This window comes from Lissotriton helveticus, chromosome 4_1, assembly GCF_964261635.1.
Source record: "Lissotriton helveticus chromosome 4_1, aLisHel1.1, whole genome shotgun sequence".
Lineage (NCBI taxonomy): Eukaryota > Metazoa > Chordata > Amphibia > Caudata > Salamandridae > Lissotriton > Lissotriton helveticus.
In genome coordinates, this window is record NC_136063.1 from 1,355,966,637 (window position 1) to 1,355,985,304 (window position 18,668).

Below are 18,668 nucleotides of genomic sequence, written 5' to 3' on the forward strand. Positions count from 1 at the left end.
CTGTCCCTCCTGCCCTCCCTCCTGCCCTCTCTCGCCCTCCCTCTCCCTCCTGCCCTCCCTCCTGCACTCTCTCTCCCTCTCTCTCTCCCTCCTGCCCTCCATCCTGCCCTCTCTCTCCCTCCTGCCCTCCCTCTCCCGCCCTCCCTCCCTCCTGCCCTCTCTCTCCCTCTCTCTCCCTCCTGCCCTCCTTCCTGCCCTCTCTCTCCCCCCTGCCCTCCCTCTCCCGCCCTCCCTCCCTCCTCCTGCCCTCTCTCCCTCTCTCTCCCTCCTGCCCTCCTTCCTGCCCTCCCTCTCTCTCTCCCTCTCCCTCCTGCCCTCTCTCTCCCTCCCTGTCCTCCCTCTCTCTCTCCTGCCCTCCATCCTGCCCCCCCTCTCTCTCTCTCCCTCCTGCCCTTCCTCCTGCCCTCCCTCTCCCTCCTGCCCTCCCTGTCCCTCCTGCCCTCCATCTCCCTCCCTCCTGCCCTCCCTCTCTCCCTCCTGCCCTCCCTCTCTCTCTCCCTCCTGCCCTCTCCCTCCCTCCTGCCCTCCCTCTCCATCTCTCTTTTTATCCAGCCCTCCCTCTCCCTCCCCCTCTGTCATCTCACTGTGTGTGTCTGTCTGTGTCAGCCTTCAGCCCGGGCTGATACAGCTTCCTCAGCGCGCACACACAGAAAGATCCCTATCTGGCAAGAAGTTTCTCATGACTAAATTGCAGTTTGCGCGAGCCCTTCTGATAATTACAGGAGTGTCCACACGGCTGTGAGTGAATGGACACCGCATCAGGGTGATTAAGGGGGGGTGGGGGGCCAAAGAGACAGCCGTCCATCAGTCGCACCAAAGTACTTAGCAGGTCGTTAAAAGACCATTTACATATTATTGAGGCTTTGTTGTAGCGCCCCTGCATCTCCACTCTGACAATCATCTCGCCCGGCTCCACAGAGCAGAGGCGCTAAGGGGTGAGATACAGCAAAGCCTCTGCTCTGTGGGGGCCGGGGGAGCGGTGATTATCAAGGTCTCCGAGCCCAGCACTGCTGCGGCGGTGTTTGCCAACACTAATAAATTCTTTTTTTAAGCACAGGCACGATTGTCTCGAAGGTCCGCGGGCCGCCAAGGAAGGCTTGCCGGGCCGCATCCGGCCCGCGGGCCGTACTATGAGTACCCCTGTCCTACAGTGTAAGGAAACTGTAGTTGGCCGGTGTTCCTAGCTTCCAAGCGGAAGTGATGTGTCTGGAGCACTGCCCAATAAGGAGCCAGGAAATAAAAGCAATAGAGTCATGAACCAATGGTAAGCAGCAGCTGTAATTTCACTCCGTAGAGTGATTAGAGCAGGTCTTGCAGACAGTGCATGCGTGCTGATGCTAGACCTAAAAAGTGGTTTCAGTGAACAGATATCGGATGTAAAATGAACGTCTCTGCTGCACCTCTCTTAGTGCTGAAAACCAGGAACTCAAAGAGAGACGTTATAAGGTATGGGTAAAGTGAGCAATTGCTCATGGCCCCCACCTTTGAAGAGGCCCCTGGGAGAGAGAACTTTCCCCCTAGCTCATTTCTGTTTCCTTCTGCATCTCAAACCGTAATGTAAAATTCAATATTGTTTGGCATTACAGGACTTTACTTAGCTATAAATGATTAATAAAATGTAAAGTTGTTCCAAACATAAGCCCCCAAGATGTTTCTAGCCCAAGGCCCCCGAAATCCTTAAACAGGCACTGTAGGAACTATTGAGAAAAACACAGTAAGGAGGGACTCCTTTTAGGCATACATCATGCTTCTATGTTCTGTTTTTATATGTTGGAAAACTCTGAAACTTCATTCAGTTGAAAGTGATTTTAGATTTTATTGCAACACCTAGATCTGTGTTTGCAGGTTGTAGCGGGCCCCACTCTCGTTCAACAGGCATTATGTCCTGCTGCAAAGGGTTATCATGGTTGTTAAAGGCCATAACCCAGCGTTATAGTCCTAAGCCACAGGCAACCGGTATAGCATTTGGTATAAGGACTACAGTCTTATTTGAATATTCCACCCCTTGAATGTTCTTAAACAAACACGCATAGACAAAAAAGACAAGCATTGGGATGTGGGAGCACAAGGTGGGTTCCAGCCATTATTAGTCCAGCGCTTATATATATATATATATATATATATATATATATATATATATATATATATATATATATATATATATATATATGTATATATATATATATATATATATATATATATATATATATATATATATATATGTATATGTATATATATTCCTCACACGTCGGTTCCTTTTTCCCTTTCCTTCGAGCGCTCAAAGTGGGTGCGTTTCCCTACGGCGGAACCTCGCCGTTCCATATGCAAAAAACACCTCCGGGTTAGCGAAAGTAATGGGCGCACTCGTGCTGTCTCTCCACAATGATTTTATTGTATTATTTCAGCATGTTTCCATGCTGAAATAATACAATAAAATCATTGTGGAGAGACAGCACGAGTGCGCCCATTACTTTCGCTAACCCGGAGGTGTTTTTTGCATATGTATATATATATATATATTCTCCAAACTCCCTTCAACAAGGGAAACAAGTTCGCACTCACAAAAGGTTTTTAGTCCCAGTTTTTCGTTTTATTTGTCAATGTTTTTTCAGCATTCCAAATTACAAAACCAACGCGTTTCGCAACCCACCGGTCGCTTGATCACGGTAAGTTTCACAACAAATGGCGACACCCTCTAAGTTTTCAAAAGGTGGTGCCACCTTTTGAAATGCCCGTGCCCTTTGAAATATATTGGGAGCACCAAAAATGAATTTAAAAAACGCATCCTGGAGCATATTAGAGCAACAACAAATAAAGACCGCAGTAACGCAATGGCAAAGCACATGGAAGTGGCACACAAGAGCGATTGGAAACTCTTAAAAACATACGCACTGGAATGCGTTTTACCACATGAAAGAGGGGGTGATCAGGAAAAAGAATTGAGATGTAGGGAATCAAGACATATCCTGAATTTCCGAACAATGACCCCGTGGGGACTTAACCAGAGCGAAGAACTCTATGTTCATCTATAAACATTATTCTATTATCATAACAAACTGCATAACTGAGACTGCCAGGTGGAGGGAGGGGTGTTTAAGGTTAATTTGAATAATTTAATTTTTGCCTTTTTGTGAATGGATAACGAGAGTCTTTGTGGAGTAAACAAAGTAATCTCTTTTTATTAGGAAAAACTGCTTAAAAAACAAAAATAATCACGATCTGTGCAATATTAACATCTACTGTAGATTACCCAATAGAGAATGAAATTACCTATTGTAAGACTATGGAATGGTTAGATGTTGCATATAATGGGAATGGTCACTAATTTAAATATCTATTACCCACTGGAGGGTTAGAATGGATACAGACAACGTGGATTTAAGGTCCAAAACAGATTTAGCCCGAAAGGTTTTTTGGGATATAAATCAATACTCTGAAAGATATGAATTAGATGACACTCCCCTTATCTTTAATTAAATTAGCCCACCGGAGGGCATAGCCAGGCGCAACTTTATTAAAACTTGAATTGTTTATATAAATTCCCAAAATGTCGATATGTGAACAAAACTAATATTTGTTGGGGCTAAACTACTTTATTAATGTTGAAAAAAATGTATAAAAAGATACACAGATCGTTTTTGCAAAAAAATTGTAAACATTGTTTAAAAAAACTACATTTCCCAAGACACTTCCTGTGTGTACACCGGAAGTGAGGTCATCAGCATGATGGGGGTGGCGCCACCTTTTGAAAACTTAGAGGGTGTCGCCATTTGTTGTGAAACTTACCGTGATCAAGCGAGTTTGGAGAATACAATTGAAGCAGGGCTCTGCTTGGAAGTTCGGCACCGGTGATGTGAGCGCCAGGGGATTACAAACAACTTTGAGCCAAATTGAAGAATATATATATATATATATATATATATATATATTTATTCCTTTGACAATATCTTTGACGCCGTTTGATGAATCTTTACAAAATGTTCTAAACTAATGGTTCACTCAGGTCAGCTCCAGTCTTGAAAGTTGCGGGATGAGTCATCAAGTGGGGGAAGAGAAAAAATGGGGGATCCCAAAACGCGCTTTCCCCAAGGTAATTTCCATAGGAACTTTAGACACGGCTACAGCCCGAACTGCTTAACTGAATTGCACCAACTTTGGCAAAGAGGTAACTCTTGGTTCAGAAAGCGACGATTTTTTAAAATAGTGAAATCCGGGCCCCAAAAAAGCATTAAAAAAATTATTTTGGGCCAAATTCACGCTGGGTGCGCGAATCCGGCTAACATTAAAAAAAAAAAAAAACGAAGTGCGGGCTCCCGCCCTTCGTTGCCTTTAATCCCCAAGGTTGGCCAGCTCCCAGGGGCAATGTGTCATTGTTATGCGGGGACCTGTGGGGGCCCCTGCAACCCCAGGGACTGCCACCTCCTCGGGGCTTCCTTTTTTTTTTTTTTAGTTTTCAAAAACCTTTATTTGGACATCATACATCTCACACAGCTTGCAGCCTACAACCCTGGGGCCGGCAGCGAAACATAGACAGTCAGGGCGCACTGTCAGCGTGGAGCAAACACAGCCGATCAGCCGACAACCCGGAGGTCCGGCGGCATGCAGTAATATGAAATATAAACATCGCCAGTTCCCATGTCGTTCCGCTGCCCTTCTTCCTATCCTGCCCCCCAGTGGTGAAGGCAGTCTCTCTTTGTAAGTCACTATTGTGACAACGCAGCAAGTAGGTATACCAGTATAATCCCTTTGTGCTAAACAGTCCATAAACTAACCCCAAGAATCCCCCACCCCAGCACAACAAAAAACTGCCCGTCTCCCTTCCCTGTCCGCACCGGGGATTAGACCATTGCACAGCTCCTATGTAGACTCTCCCTGGACCACCCCACCTTCCATACCATAGTTACCCCTTTCTACTGCTAGTGCACACTCACCCAGAACACCTTCTATCTCAGCATATCCCCGGCCTAAGTTAGTCGGACCAAAGCTTAAAGCTGCCGCTCTCCCTCCATATCCAGTTCCAGTGGGACCAGTTCCCTCCCCCTCTCCATGCAAGGCACCCGGCTCAGGTAATTGCGTATTCATCAGGGCCTATCATCTCTTCCAGTGGTTCCTGACCATGATCCGACCCATCCCGTCCCATTCCCACACCATCTCCAGTGTTCACATATGTCTGATACAACCCCCAAAAATTCTTCGGCCTACTCACAGGCGGGAGAAGTTCACTGTAAGTTTGTGATTGTGTGCAGCAGTATAACATATCGCTGGCCCATCTGCCTTTTGTCGGCAACGGGCCTCTCATCCAGCATAGGGCGACAACTCGCCTGGCTACCAGAAAGCCCATATCTGCCAGTCGACGTAGTGCCACCGGGAGTGTCTTGGAGTATCCCAGCAACGCCAGCGCTGGATTAGCCGGGATTTCCGTTTCCAGTATCCTACTCATTTCCAGAAACGCTTCGTTCCAAAATGTATTAATACCAGGGCAACTCCACGCCATATGTATGAAATCCGCCACTGGTACATGACAACGTTCACACTCTGCAGATTGTCGATGCCCATATCTATGCAGTCGTTCTGGCGTGTAATACACACGCTGCAGATATTTGAAGTGAATCAGTCTGTGTCATCCGTTGAGGGACAGTTTCCTCGTGCTTTGACAACAGTATGTCCACATTTCATCTCAAATCTGCATTTGCAGATCGCTCTGCCACGCTAGCCTGGCCTTCGAGAGATGATGTTCTTTATGTCGAGCCCCCATTTTAAATAAATTGGTGACTAATTTTTGCGGCGAGGTCGTTTTAATCATATACGTAAGCTCCGGGATTTCCGGGGGCTCCGCAAGGTCTGGGCCCAAAAGGTCCAGCAGCGCCAGAGCGTACCCTGGGAAACTGGAAGCGTTGCAACAGTGTGGTCTCGTCATCCAAGGAGGCAGTCTGCTCCCAGGTTTTTTTTTTATATATATTTTTATTTATTATAACACAAGAGTAGAAATGTACATATCGGGTATCATTAGCGGAACATATCGTAGTGGCGAACGGGCAAATGAATTGAGGAAATACACAAAAATTATAGGCATCTGAAAGTCATCAATACCAGCTTAGAGCTGGGGCAAAACAATACGGTACAGATAACCTTAAGCAATCATCATCAGAACCCGCCCACCCAGGATACAGGATATGAAGATCGGACACTCGACACCCGGATATGAGGAACCAAAGGCTCAGGAGAATATGCCCCATCTCTTGTGAAAAAGGGAAAAGGGAAAAAGAAAGGCCATAGAACAAAATAAAGAAAAAAAAACCTCAACCCCCCCACCCTGCACCCCTGCAGATGGCTACGACCTAACCCCACTAGCAGCCTGCCTGTCGCCCCGTAAACTAAACCCCAAGGAAGGGAAAAGATGGAGGAGGAAATGTCATACAATACGATACGGGCTCCCGGACTCCCCTCCCCCCCGCCAAAAGCAGACATCCCCTACCGTCGTACTAAGCAAAGTAAAGCAGACTAATAAGCAAACAGATAGGGGAGTCACAGAAAGAGAAAAGACCTTCCCGCCCAACCCCCGGCACCACAGAGGCAGCAAATCCCTTTTCGAACATAGCCATTGTACCAAACCCAGACAATCAAACTTCCATCTGGCCCCTAAGCTCACGAATACGACCCAGCAGAGCCAAAAGAAAGTCACTGTACCGAACTCAGACAGTCAAATTCAGCCCTGGCCCTTACGATCCATCGCACAAATCCCATCCAGTAGGACCGACGTAGTGGCAAAGGAGTCAAAACGTTGTAGAAAAAGGAGATCAATATATCCTGAAAGTGTCAAAAATGTTAAGTCTCGAAGTCTATCAGATACACGAAAGTCATTCCAAAAATTATTAATGGAAGTCTCCAGAAGCGAAGGAAGAAATGAGTCCTGCGCGGGCGATGATTCTGCTGATCGTGCTAGTTGTTCAGGGACTCCAGTAACGTACCGCTGTAGTCGTGCATAGACAAATGGTACCAGGTTTTGATTATGTTCGGGGTTCTCCTCTCGAGTTAGATCAAGCTTCGTGGGGGTCACCGTATGTTGCAGGTCTGACACAGGGCTGGAGTCCGGTCTCAAACACACAGTCTCGATGCTTACAGTCAATTTGTGGAGAGCAGCCTCCATTTGCAGGTGAAGAGCCCCGATGGCGGCCATTATGGTCCCCAGTGTTGGTCCACACATCGTCCGATCCATCTCCGCTTGCACGATAACAAAGCAGGTCCTCAACCCCGGAGGCCGGCTACTACGGGGAAACAGACAGGAGCGGGATGGACGGAGGCGACGGGCGACTTGCAGGCTTGGCGCTCTTTACACCGTTGCTGCGAGTGGGGGCCCCACCCGCGGACCCTGAGTGATGCAACAGGGTCCCGGGACCTGGCCCCCCAACCACCGCAGCAATCACATCTCGTCGCCGTCTGTCTAGTATTCGCCGGGACCAAAGACCACCACCAGGATCGAGAATAAGTTTCACTCCGATGAGACAGGACTCCGCCAGGTACCCGCGGCCGATGTTGTTCAACTGAAACCTGGCTGGGTCAGTACTCGAGGCCCCGGCTCACACACTGGAGTAGGCCCGAAAATGAAAGACGGTGTAACTTCGTCGATAAGAGCAACAAAAACTCCGGGATTGCCCCCCTGGGCTCAGCAACGTTTCAGACACACGGGAGTCGGGCGGGAGGTCAGGATGAATTTCAGGATAGGTCCGCCAGCGACGGAGGTCGACGGAGCCGGGAGCTTATGCGGCATCTTGGTTGCTATCCTAGCTCCTCCCTCGGGCTTTCTTAATAATGTGTGGGGGCATGCAGCCCCTGCAGCCCCGGGGACCACCACATCCCAAGGGCTTTGTTATTAATGAGAGGGGGTCCTCGCGGGCCCTCCAAACCCAGGGACCGCCACCTACCCAGGGCTTTGTTATAAATCTGCAGGGGCACGTGGCCCCCCTGCTGCCCTGGGGACCGCCACCTCCCTGGGGCTTTCTTATTATAATGAGTGGGGGCACGTGGCCCACCCACAGCCGTGAGGACCGCCACATCCCTGGGCTTTGTTTTTAATGAGAGGGGGTACTTGCGGGGCCCCCCAGGTCCCAGGGATCACCACCTACGCAGGGCTTTGTTATAAATGTGCAGGGGCACGTGGCCCCCATGCTTCCTCAGGGACCACCACCTTCCCAGGGCTTGAAATGAAATAGGGTGAAGGATCCCCAAGCCCCAGGAGCCGCCACCTCCCTGGGGTTATTTTCTAAAACTGTGTAGGAGGCTCAAGCCCCCCACGCTGCCCCGGGGACCATCACCTCCCCGGGGCATTCAGTAAATTAAATACAGGGGTACGTTGCGGACCCCTGGCCCTGGAGACCACCACCGCCCTTGGACTTCACAACAGTTGGGAGGGGGGGCATGCGGCCCCCCTCCTGGAGCCCTCCATGGCCTAGGGGACTGCTTCCCCCAGGGCCGGCTGCTGCAATGTCCCAGGATGCCCACCCCCTAGACATTGCCGTTTGCTATGGCAAGGTGGAAGCACGGCGCCCACCCTGCCATAGTGAACACTGCTTTGCTTTTTGGAAGAAGCAAAGCAGAATTACTTTTGGGGAAAGGGAGCAGCATGTTAGCAGCTCCCCTTGCCTAAAAGCAATGCCGGCTCCCGCAGAAGCGGGGAGCTGGCTGGGACCGCAGGGGTGTTGGGGCTCCCCCCTTAGTCCCCAACGTGAGGGCCGGCCCCAGGGATGGGTTCCCCGGGGCCAATAATGGCCAAGGGAAGAGGGTAACACGTCCCCCTTCCTCAAATAAACGAGGCCATGCCCGGGGGGATGGTGTCCCAGGGCCGGAATTGGCCTTTGGAGGGTGTCGTGTGGCCCCCTTCCCATTAAAAAAAAAATTAATTAAAAAATGGGTCAGGACCTGGAGATGGGGTCCCCAGGGCTCAAAAAGTACTAGAAGAAGGGGAGGCACATAGCACCCATTCTAAAAATACAACAAAAAATGAAAAGCCAGCATCTGGCCAGAGGCCACACCCCCTCCCTGCACCACTCTGCAAACGCGCCTCCCGGCATGTTCTGGGTTGTGGGATTAAGTCCCCTTGAATGCTAAGGGTCCTTAGGGGACAGGGGCCAACTAGCCCACCAGGTACCTCCAGTAAGCCCCACATAGTGGGATTGCTCAGAGGTGGTCCGAGGCCACACTCCTTTTCACACCACTCTGCAAATGAGCCTCTTGGCGCCTTGATGGTGGGTGCTGAGGTTCTCTTGTGTTCTGAGGACCTCAGGACTAAAGTGGACTTCACCCCCGAGCAGCTGTGCACCAGGAGGTGCGTTTGCAGAGTGGTGTAAACAGGGGGTGTGGCCTCGAACCACTCTCAGCAATCCAGCTGTGTGGGCCTTCCTGGAGGCACCTGGTTGGCTAGTTCATCCCCAGGGACCCTCTGGATTCAAGGGGATCTAATCCTCCAACCCAGAACATGCCAGGAGGCACATTTGCAGAGTCGTGGAGAAGGAGGGCGTGGCCTGCTATGAGAATTTAGCAATCCTGCTGTGTGGGACTTACTGGAGGTAATAGGAGGGGTAGTTGGCCCCCAAAGATGACCTTCAGGGCTAATTACCCCTTCTGTTACCTCCAGTAAATCCAACACTGTGGGATTGCTAAGAGGTCTTCAGAGGCCATGCTCAACTTGCTCCACCACTCTGCAAAGGTGCCTCCTGGTAGAGTACTGGTTGGGGTATGAAGTCCACTTTACTCCTGAGAGACTTTGGCAGCCAGGTAGCCCTTCTGGTATCTCCTGTTAGTCCTATGCAGCAGAATTCCTGAGCTCTGGTTGGAGGCCCCGCCCCCTTTCTCCACCACTCTGCAAACACACCTACCAGTTAAAGAAGCATTTGTAATGTAATAGATCTCACATTTGCAAGAGTTAGAGTTATTGGCGTTGTAAATCTAAAAGTGTTTTATTAATGTATCTTGGAGTGAAGTGGATGTAGGTTGTGTGTAGTGGAATTATGTGGTATGTTGTGCAGTGAAATAATGTAGATAGAAGGTATGTGGTATTTAGTGTATAGGAGTTATGTAGAGTGGGATTATGTGTTATGGAGAATAATTGTGTGGCATGATAGTCTGTGTTGTGCAGTGGTAACCTCAGGTTTAGTCTTTCTTGTTTCCATAGAAGCTAAACTATAAACTCAATGAGACAAAACAAGAAGGAACCACTGAGAAACACTTCTGGACCTAGTCAGAGGTATGAGCAGGGCCACTGGACGTATGATACTGTTTGGCTGCACTGACTTTTGCACAATTATAAATTTTGCCACAAAATCCATCATCTGCTGCATAATATGCAGATTTTTACCCAAAAAACTTCTTTCTAGCTGAAATGGCTCAAACGTTACCAAAAATGCAGCGACAAGTGTTACACCGTGGTGGAAGACCCTTTGCAAACCTGGAATAGTCACCTGTTACTTACTGCTAAATATGGGTGTTATATTGATACTAATGGTGCACACAGCACTCTTGCTTCTTTCTGCTTCTCTCTTGACTGTTTCTGCATTTCTGTTGTGTTTTTCTGCACCTTTCTTTCTTTTCCTGCATTTCTTTTGCCTCATTCTGCTTATCTTATCCAATTTCTAAATCTCTCTTGCCTCTTTCTGCACCGCTGTTGCATCTTTTTGCACCTCGCTTGCTTCTTTCTGTACCCATCCTGATACTTTCTGCACCTGTCTTTCCTCTTTCTGCACCTTATGTGCCTGTTTCTATACCCCGTTCCCTCTTTCTGTACCTCTCCTGCCTGTTTCTGCACTTCTCCTGTCTCTTCCTGTACCTCTGTTGCTTCTTTCTGCACTTCTGTTGCCTCTTTCTTCATCCCTCTTGCCACTTTCTGCACCTCTGTTGCTTCTTTCTGTACCCCTCTTGCCTCTTTCTGCATCTTTCCTCCCTCTTTGTGTAACTCTCTTGCCTCTTTCTACACCTCTCTTCCCTCTTTCTGTACCCCTCTTGTCTATTTGTGCACCTCTGTTCCTTATTTATGCAATTCTCTTGCTCTTTCTACACCCCTCTTGCATCTTTCTGCACTTCTTTTAGTTCTTTTGCACTGCTCTTTCTTCTTTCTGCACCTCTTTTGCAAATGTCTGACTCACTCTTGCCTCTTTCTGCACCCCGCTTCCCACTTTCTGCACCTCTTTTGCCTGTTTCTGCCACTTTCTTGCCTCTTTCTGCAGTTTTCTTCCCTCTTTCTGCACCTCTGTTGTTTCTTTCTGTACTTATTTTCCTCTTTCTCCTCCTCTCTTGATTCGTTATACACCTTTGTTGTCCCTTTCTGCACTCATCTTCCCTCTTTCTACACCTCTCTTGCTTCTTTCTGCACTTCTCTCGCTTCTTTTTACACCTCTCTTGCTTCTTTCTGAACCCTTCTTCCCTTTTTTTGCATCTCTCTTGCCTCTTTCTGCAGTTCTCACCCCATTTTTGCACCTCTCTTGGCTCTTTCTGCACTTCTCTTGCTACTTTCTACATACCTGTTGCTTCTTTCAGCAATTCCCTTGCCTCTTTCTACACTTATCTTGCTTGTTTTTGCACCCCTCTTGTGTCTTTCTGCACCTCTCTTACCTCTTTTTTTGCACCTCACTTGCTCCTTTCTGCACCTCTCTTGTCTCTTTCTGCACCCCTGTTCCCTCATTCTGTACCTTTCTTGTCTGTTTCTGCACCTCTCTTGCATCTCTCTGTACCTCTGTTGCTTCTTTCTGCACTTCTCTTACCTCTTTCTATATCCTTCGTGCCTCTCAGCACCTCTGTTGCTTTTTTCTGTAATTCTCTTCCTTCTTTATGCACCCCTCCTGCCTCTTTCAGTATCCCTCTTGCCTCTTTGAGCACCTCTCTGACATCTTTATGTACCCCTCTTGCCTCTTTTTGTACCTCTGTTGCTTCTTTCTGCACTGCTCTTGCTGCTTTCTGCACCTTTTTTGCAAATTGCTGCATCCCTCTTGCCTCTTCTGCACCCCTCTTCCCTATTTCTCTACCTCTTTAGCTTCTTTCTGCACTTCTCTTGCTTATTTCTGCACTGCTCTTGCTTTTTTCTGTACCTGTCTTGCAAATTTATGTATCCCTCTTATCTCTTTCTGTAACCCTATTCCCTCTTTCTGCAACTTTCTTGCCATTTTCTGCACCTCTCTTGCATCTTTCGGCACCTCTGTCGCTCCTTTCTATACTTCTCTTGCATCGTTCTGCATCCCTCTTGCCTCTTTCAGCACCTCTTTTGATTCTTTCTGCACTTCTCTTACTTCTTTCTGCACCCCTCGTGCCCTTTTCTGTATTCCTTTTGCGTCTTTGTTTACCTCTCCTGCCTCTTTCTACACCGCTCCTGCCTTTTTTCTTCACTTTTCTTGTCTCTTTCTTCACCTCTTTTGCTTCTTTCTGCACTTTTCTTGCATCTTTCTGTACCACTCTTGCATCTTTCTGCACCTCTGTTGGTTCTTTCTGCACTGCTCTTGCTTCTTTCTGCACCTCTGTTGCAAATTTCTCTGCATCACACTTGCCTCTTTCTGTACCCCTCTCCCGTCTTTCTGCACCTCTCTTGCCTTTGTCTGCACACCTGTTCCCTCTTTGTGCCCCCTTTTGTGTGTTTCTACAACTCTCTTGCCTCTTTCTGCAGTTCTCGTGCCACCTTCTGCACCTCACTTGCCTATTTCTGCACTGCTCTTGCCTCTTTCTACACCCTCTTGCCTCTTTCTGCACCTCTCTTGCTTCTTTCTGCAACCTTCTTCCCATTTTTGCATCCATCCCTCTTGCCTCTTTCAGCAGTTCTCTTGCCATTTTCTGTACCTATCTTGCCTTTCTCTGCACCTCACTTGCCTCGTTCTGGGCATCGCCTGCTTCATTCTACAACTCAGTTGCTTCTTTCAGCAATTCTCTTGCCTCTGTCTGCACTACTCTGGCTTTTTGCTGCACCTCTCTTGCCTCTTTGTGCACATCTCTTGCCTCTTTTGCTATCTCTTGTGCTTCTTTCTGCACCCTTTTTGCCTCTTTCTGTACCCTTTTTCTGCACCTCTCTTGTCTCTTTATGCAACCCTGTTCCCTCTTTCTGCACTATTCCTGCCTGTTTCTGTACTCTCTTGCCTCTTTCTGTACTTTTCTTCCTTCTTTCTGTACCCCTCTTGCCTCTTTCTGTATCCCTCTTGCGTCTTTGTGTACCTCTCCTACTTCTTTCTGCACCTCTCTTGCCTCTTTCTGCACTTCTCTTGCTTCTTTCTGAAACCTTCTTCCCATTTTTGTATCCATCCCTCTTGCCTCTTTCAGCAGTTTTCTTGCCATTTTCTGTACCTCTCTTGCCTTTCTCTGCACCTCACTTGCCTCGTTCCGCTCATCTCTTGCTTCATTCTACAACTCTGTTGTTTCATTCAGCAATTTTCTTGCCTCTTTCTGCACTACTCTTCCTTGTTTCTGCATCTCTCTTGCCTCTGTTGCCATCTCTTGTGCTTCTTTCTGCACCCCTCTTGCCTCTTTCTGTACCCCTTTTCCATCTTTCTGCATCTCTCTTGTCTCTTTCTGCAACCCTGTTCCCTCTTTCTGCATACTTCCTGGATGTTTCTGTACCTCTCTTGCCACTTTCTGTACTTCTCTTGCTTCTTTCTGTACCCCTCTTGCTTCTTTCTGTACCCCTCTTGCCTCTTTCTGTACCCCTCTTGCATCTTTGAGTACCTCTCCTAACTCTTTCTGCACCTCTCTTGCCTCTTTCTGCACCTCTCTTGCCTTTTTCGCCATGTCTTGTGCTTCTTTCTGCACCCCTCTTGCCTCTTTTGGTACCCCTTTTCCCTCTTTTAGTACAAGTTCAAGTTCAAGTTCAGGCATTTGTAAAGCGCACTACTCACCCAGAGGGTTTCAAGGCGCTGGGGGAAGGGGATCATTATTTGTCGAAAAGCCAGGTTTTAAGTTTTTTTCTGAAAGAGAAGTGGTTCTGAGTAAGGCGGAGGTGGGTGGGGAGTGAGTTCCAGGTCTTGGCAGCCAGGAAGGAGAAGGATCAACCACCCATGGTGGATTTCCGGATGCGGGAGACTGCGGCGAGGGCATGATTGGACGATCTAAGTTGGCGGGTGGGTTTGTAGAAGGACAGTCGAGTGTTGAGGCATTCGGGTCCTAGACTGTAGAGGGCTTTGTGTGCGTGGGTGAGAAGGCGGAAAGTAATTCTTTTGTTAACGGGGAGCCAGTGGAGGTCTTTTAGATGTTCGGTGATGTGATCTTGGCGTGGGATGTCTAATATGAGTCTCGCTGACGCGTTTTGGATGCGCTGGAGTTTTTTCTGTAATTTTGCTGTGGTTCCTGCGTAAAGTGTGTTGCCATAATCCAGTCGATTCGTGACCAGTGCGTGGGTGACAGTCTTTCTTGTCTCGAGGGGGATCCAGCGGAAGATCTTTTTGAGAATGCGAAGTACGTTGAAGCAGGAGGATGAGACGGCGTTGACTTGTCTGGACATCGAGAGAGAGGAGTCTAGGATGAAGCCAAGGTTACGTGCATGGTCGGTGGGTGTGGGTGCTGCGCCCAGCGTGGAAGGCCACCAGGAGTCGTCCCAGGCTGAGGGGGAAGATCCTAGAATGAGTACCTCCGTTTTGTCCGAGTTGAGTTTTAGGCGGCTATGTTTCATCCATTCGGCTACTTCTTTCATGCCTTCGTGAAGATTGGTTTTGGCGGTGTTGGGGTCCTTGGTGAGGGAGAGGATTTACTGGGTGTCGTCGGCGTAAGAGATGATGTTGAGGTTGTGTTGACGTGCGATGGAGGCGAGAGGACTCATGTAGACGTTGAAGAGGGTGGGACTGAGTGAGGATCCTTGAGGTACGCCGCAGATGACTTCGGTGTCCTCTGAGTAGAATGGGGGAAGTCGGACTCTGAGTTCTCCCAGCGGGAATGAGGTGGTCCAGTCCAAGGCTTTTCCTTGTATGCCGATGTTGCTGAGGCGATGTATAAGGGTGCTGTGGCAGACTGTGTCGAAGGCGGCGGATAGGTCGAGTAGGATGAGGGCCACTGTTTCTCCGTTGTCCAGGAGTGTTCGGATGTCGTCGGTCGCTGCAATGAGGGCGGTTTTGGTGCTGTGTTTGGCTCGAAATCCAGATTGAGAGGGATCAAGGGAGTTGTTGGATTCAAGGAAGGCGGCGAGTTGGCTGTTGACGGCTTTCTTGATGACTTAGGCCGGGAATGGGAGGAGGGATATGGGTCGGTAGTTTTTAAGTTCAGAGGGGTCTGCTGTGGGTTTCTTCAGAAGGGCTCTGATTTCGGCGTGTTTCCAGCTTTCTGGAAAGGTGGCAGAGTTGAACGAGCAGTTGATGACATCACGGAGATGGGGTGCGATGATGGAGTCAGCTTTGTTGAAGATGTGGTGGGGACAGGGTGCAGTGGGGGAGCCAGAGTGGATTGAGTTCATGAGGTGAATGGTGTCTTCTGTGGTAATTGGGTTCCAGGCGCTGAGGTTGTTAGTTGGCGGAGTAGGATCTGAGGGGGGTGGGGAGGGTTGATCGCTGGGAGAATTCTCGAAGCTGTTGTGGATGTCGGCAATTTTGTTGTAGAAAAAGGAGGATAACACGTTTCAGAGGTCTTGGGAGGGAGTGATGTCGTTAGATGCTGTGGTGGGGTTGGTGAATTCTTTGACGATGTTGAAAAGTTCCTTGCTGTTATGAGTGTTGTTGTCGAGACGGTCCTTGAATGCTGATTTCTTAGCAGATCGATTCAGCTGGTGGTGTTTGCGGGTGGCTGACTTGAGGGAGGCCATGTTGTCTGAGGTTGGGTTTTTTCTCCATATCTTCTCCAGAGTGCGGCATAGCTTCTTGGATTTTTTAAGGTCATCATTGAACCAGGGAGCCTTTTTGCTGGCTGAATTGATCTGGTGCTTTTTCAGGGGTGCTAATTCGTCAGCGCTGTGGGTGATCCATTCCTTGAGTTTGGTGGCCGCTTGGTTTGGGTCCAATGAGAGGGTGGGAGGGTTTTGGTTGAGTGATGTGAGGAGTTGGTCGGAGGTGATTTTGTTCCAGTTTCTCCGAGGAATAGGTTGAGGGCGATTGTGGGTTAGGGAGGTTTTGTAGCTGAAGTGAACACAGCTGTGGTCTGTCCTCTATTAGTATTAGAGGTAGTACCTCTATTGTCTCTTTCTGCAACCCTGTTCCCTCTTTCTGCTCACTTCCTGCCAGTTTCTGCAACTCTCTTGCCTCTTTCTGCAGTTCTCGTGCCACCTTCTGCACCTCACTTGCCTATTTTTGTACTTCTCTTGCTTCTTTCTGCACACTTCCTCCCTTTTTCTGAACATCTCTTGACTCTTTCTGCATCTCTCTTGCCTCTTTCTGCACATCTGTTTGTTATTTCTGCACTGTTCTTGCCACTTTCTACACCCTCTTGCCTCTTTCTGCACTTCTCTTGCTTCTTTCTGCACTTCTATTGCTTCTTTCTGCACCTCTCTTGCTTCTTTCTGCAACCTTCTTCCTATTTTTGCATCCATCCCTCTTGCCTCTTTCAGCAGTTCTCTTGCCATTTTCTGTACCTCTCTTGCCTTTCTCTGCACCTCACTTGCCTTGTTCTGGGCATCTCCTGCATCATTCTACAACTCAGCTGCTTCTTTCAGCAATTCTCTTGCCTCTGTCTGCACTACTCTTGCTTTTTGCTGCACCTCTCTTGCCTCTTTCTGCACCTCTCTTGCCTCTTTTGCTATCTCTTGTGTTTCTTTCTGCACCCCCTTGCCTCTTTCTGTACACTTTTTCCCTCTTTCTGCACCTCTCTTGTCTCTTTATGCAACCCTGTTCCCTATTTCTGCACTATTCCTGCCTGTTTCTGTACTCTCTTGCCTCTTTCTGTACTTCTCTTCCTTCTTTCTGTACCCCTCTTGCCTCTTTCTGAATCCCTCTTGCGTCTTTGTGTACCTTTCCTACTTCTTTCTGCACCTCTCTTGCCTCTTTCTGCACCTCTCTTGCTTCTTTCTGCAACCTTCTTCCCATTTTTGCATCCATCCCTCTTGCCTCTTTCAGCAGTTTTCTTGCCATTTTCTGTACCTCTCTTGCCTTTCTCTGCACCTCACTTGCCTCGTTCTGCACATCTCTTGCTTCATTCTGCAACTCTGTTGTTTCTTTCAGCAATTTTCTTGCCTCTTTATGCACTACTCTTCCTTGTTTCTGCACCTCTCTTGCCTTTTTTGCCATCTCTTGTGCTTCTTTCCGCACCCCGCTTGCCTCTTTCTGTATACCTTTTCCATCTTTCTACACCTCTCTTGTCTCTTTCTGCAACCCAGTTCCCTCTTTCTGCATACTTCCTGGATGTTTCTGTACCTCTCTTGCCACTTTCTGTACTTCTTTTGCTTCTTTCTGTACCCCTCCTGCCTTTTTCTGTACCCCTCTTTCATCTTTGTATACCTCTCCTACCTCTTTCTGCACCTCTCTTGCCTTTTTTGCCATGTCTTGTGCTTCTTTCTGCACCCCTCTTGTCTCTTTCGGTACCCCTTTTCTTTCTTTTTGTACCTCGATTGTCTCTTTCTGCAACCCTGTTCCCTCTTTCTGCACACTTCCTGCCTGTTCCTGTACCTCTCTTGCCTCTTTCTGTACTTCTCTTCCTTTTTTCTGTACCCCTCTTGCCTCTTTCAGTATCCCTCTGGCGTCTTTGTGTACCTCTCCTACTTCTTTCTGCACCTCTCTTGCCTCTTTCTGCACCTCTCATGCTTCTTTCTGCAACCTTCTTCCCATTTTTGCATCCATCCCTCTTGCCTCTTTCAGCAGTTTTCTTGCCATTTTATGTACCTCTCTTGCCTTTCTCTGTACCTCACTTGCCTCGTTCTGTACATCTCTTGCTTCATTCTACAACTCTGTTGCTACTTTCAGAAATGTTCTTGCCTCTTGCCTCTTTCTGCACTACTCTTCCTTGTTTCTGCACCTCTCTTGCCTCTTTTGCCATCTCTTGTGCTTCTTTCTGCACCCCTCTTGCCTCTTTCTGTACCCCTTTTCGATCTTTCTGCACCTCTCATGTCTCTTTAAGCAACCATGTTCCCTCTTTCTGCACACTTCCTGGATGTTACTGTACCTCTCTCGCCACTTTCTGTACTTCTCTTGCTTCTTTCTGTACCCCTCCTGCCTCTTTCTGTACCCCTCTTGCATCTTTGTATACCTCTCCTACCTCTTTCTGCACCTCTCTTGCCTTTTTTGCCATGTCTTGTGCTTCTTTCTGCACCCCTCTTGCCTCTTTCGGTACCCCTTTTCTTTCTTTTTGTACCTCGATTGTCTCTGTCTGCAACCCTGTTCCCTCTTTCTGCACACTTCCTGCCTATTCCTGTACCTCTCTTGCCTCTTTCTGTACTTCTCTTCCTTCTTCTGTACCCATCTTGCCTCTTTCTGTATCCCTCTTGCGTCTTTGTGTACCTCTCCTGCTTCTTTCTGCACCTCTCTTGCCTCTTTCTGCACCTCTCTTGCTTCTTTCTGCAACCTTCTTCCCATTTTTGCATCCATCCCTCTTGCCCCTTTCAGCAGTTTTCTTGCCATTTTCTGTACCTCTCTTGCCTTTCTCTGCACCTCACTTGCCTCGTTCTGTACATCTCTTGCTTCATTCTACAACTCTGTTGCTTCTTTCAGCAATTTTCTTGCCTCTTGCCTCTTTCTGCACTACTCTTCCTTGTTTCTGCACCTCTCTTGCCTCTTTTGCCATCTCTTGTGCTTCTTTCT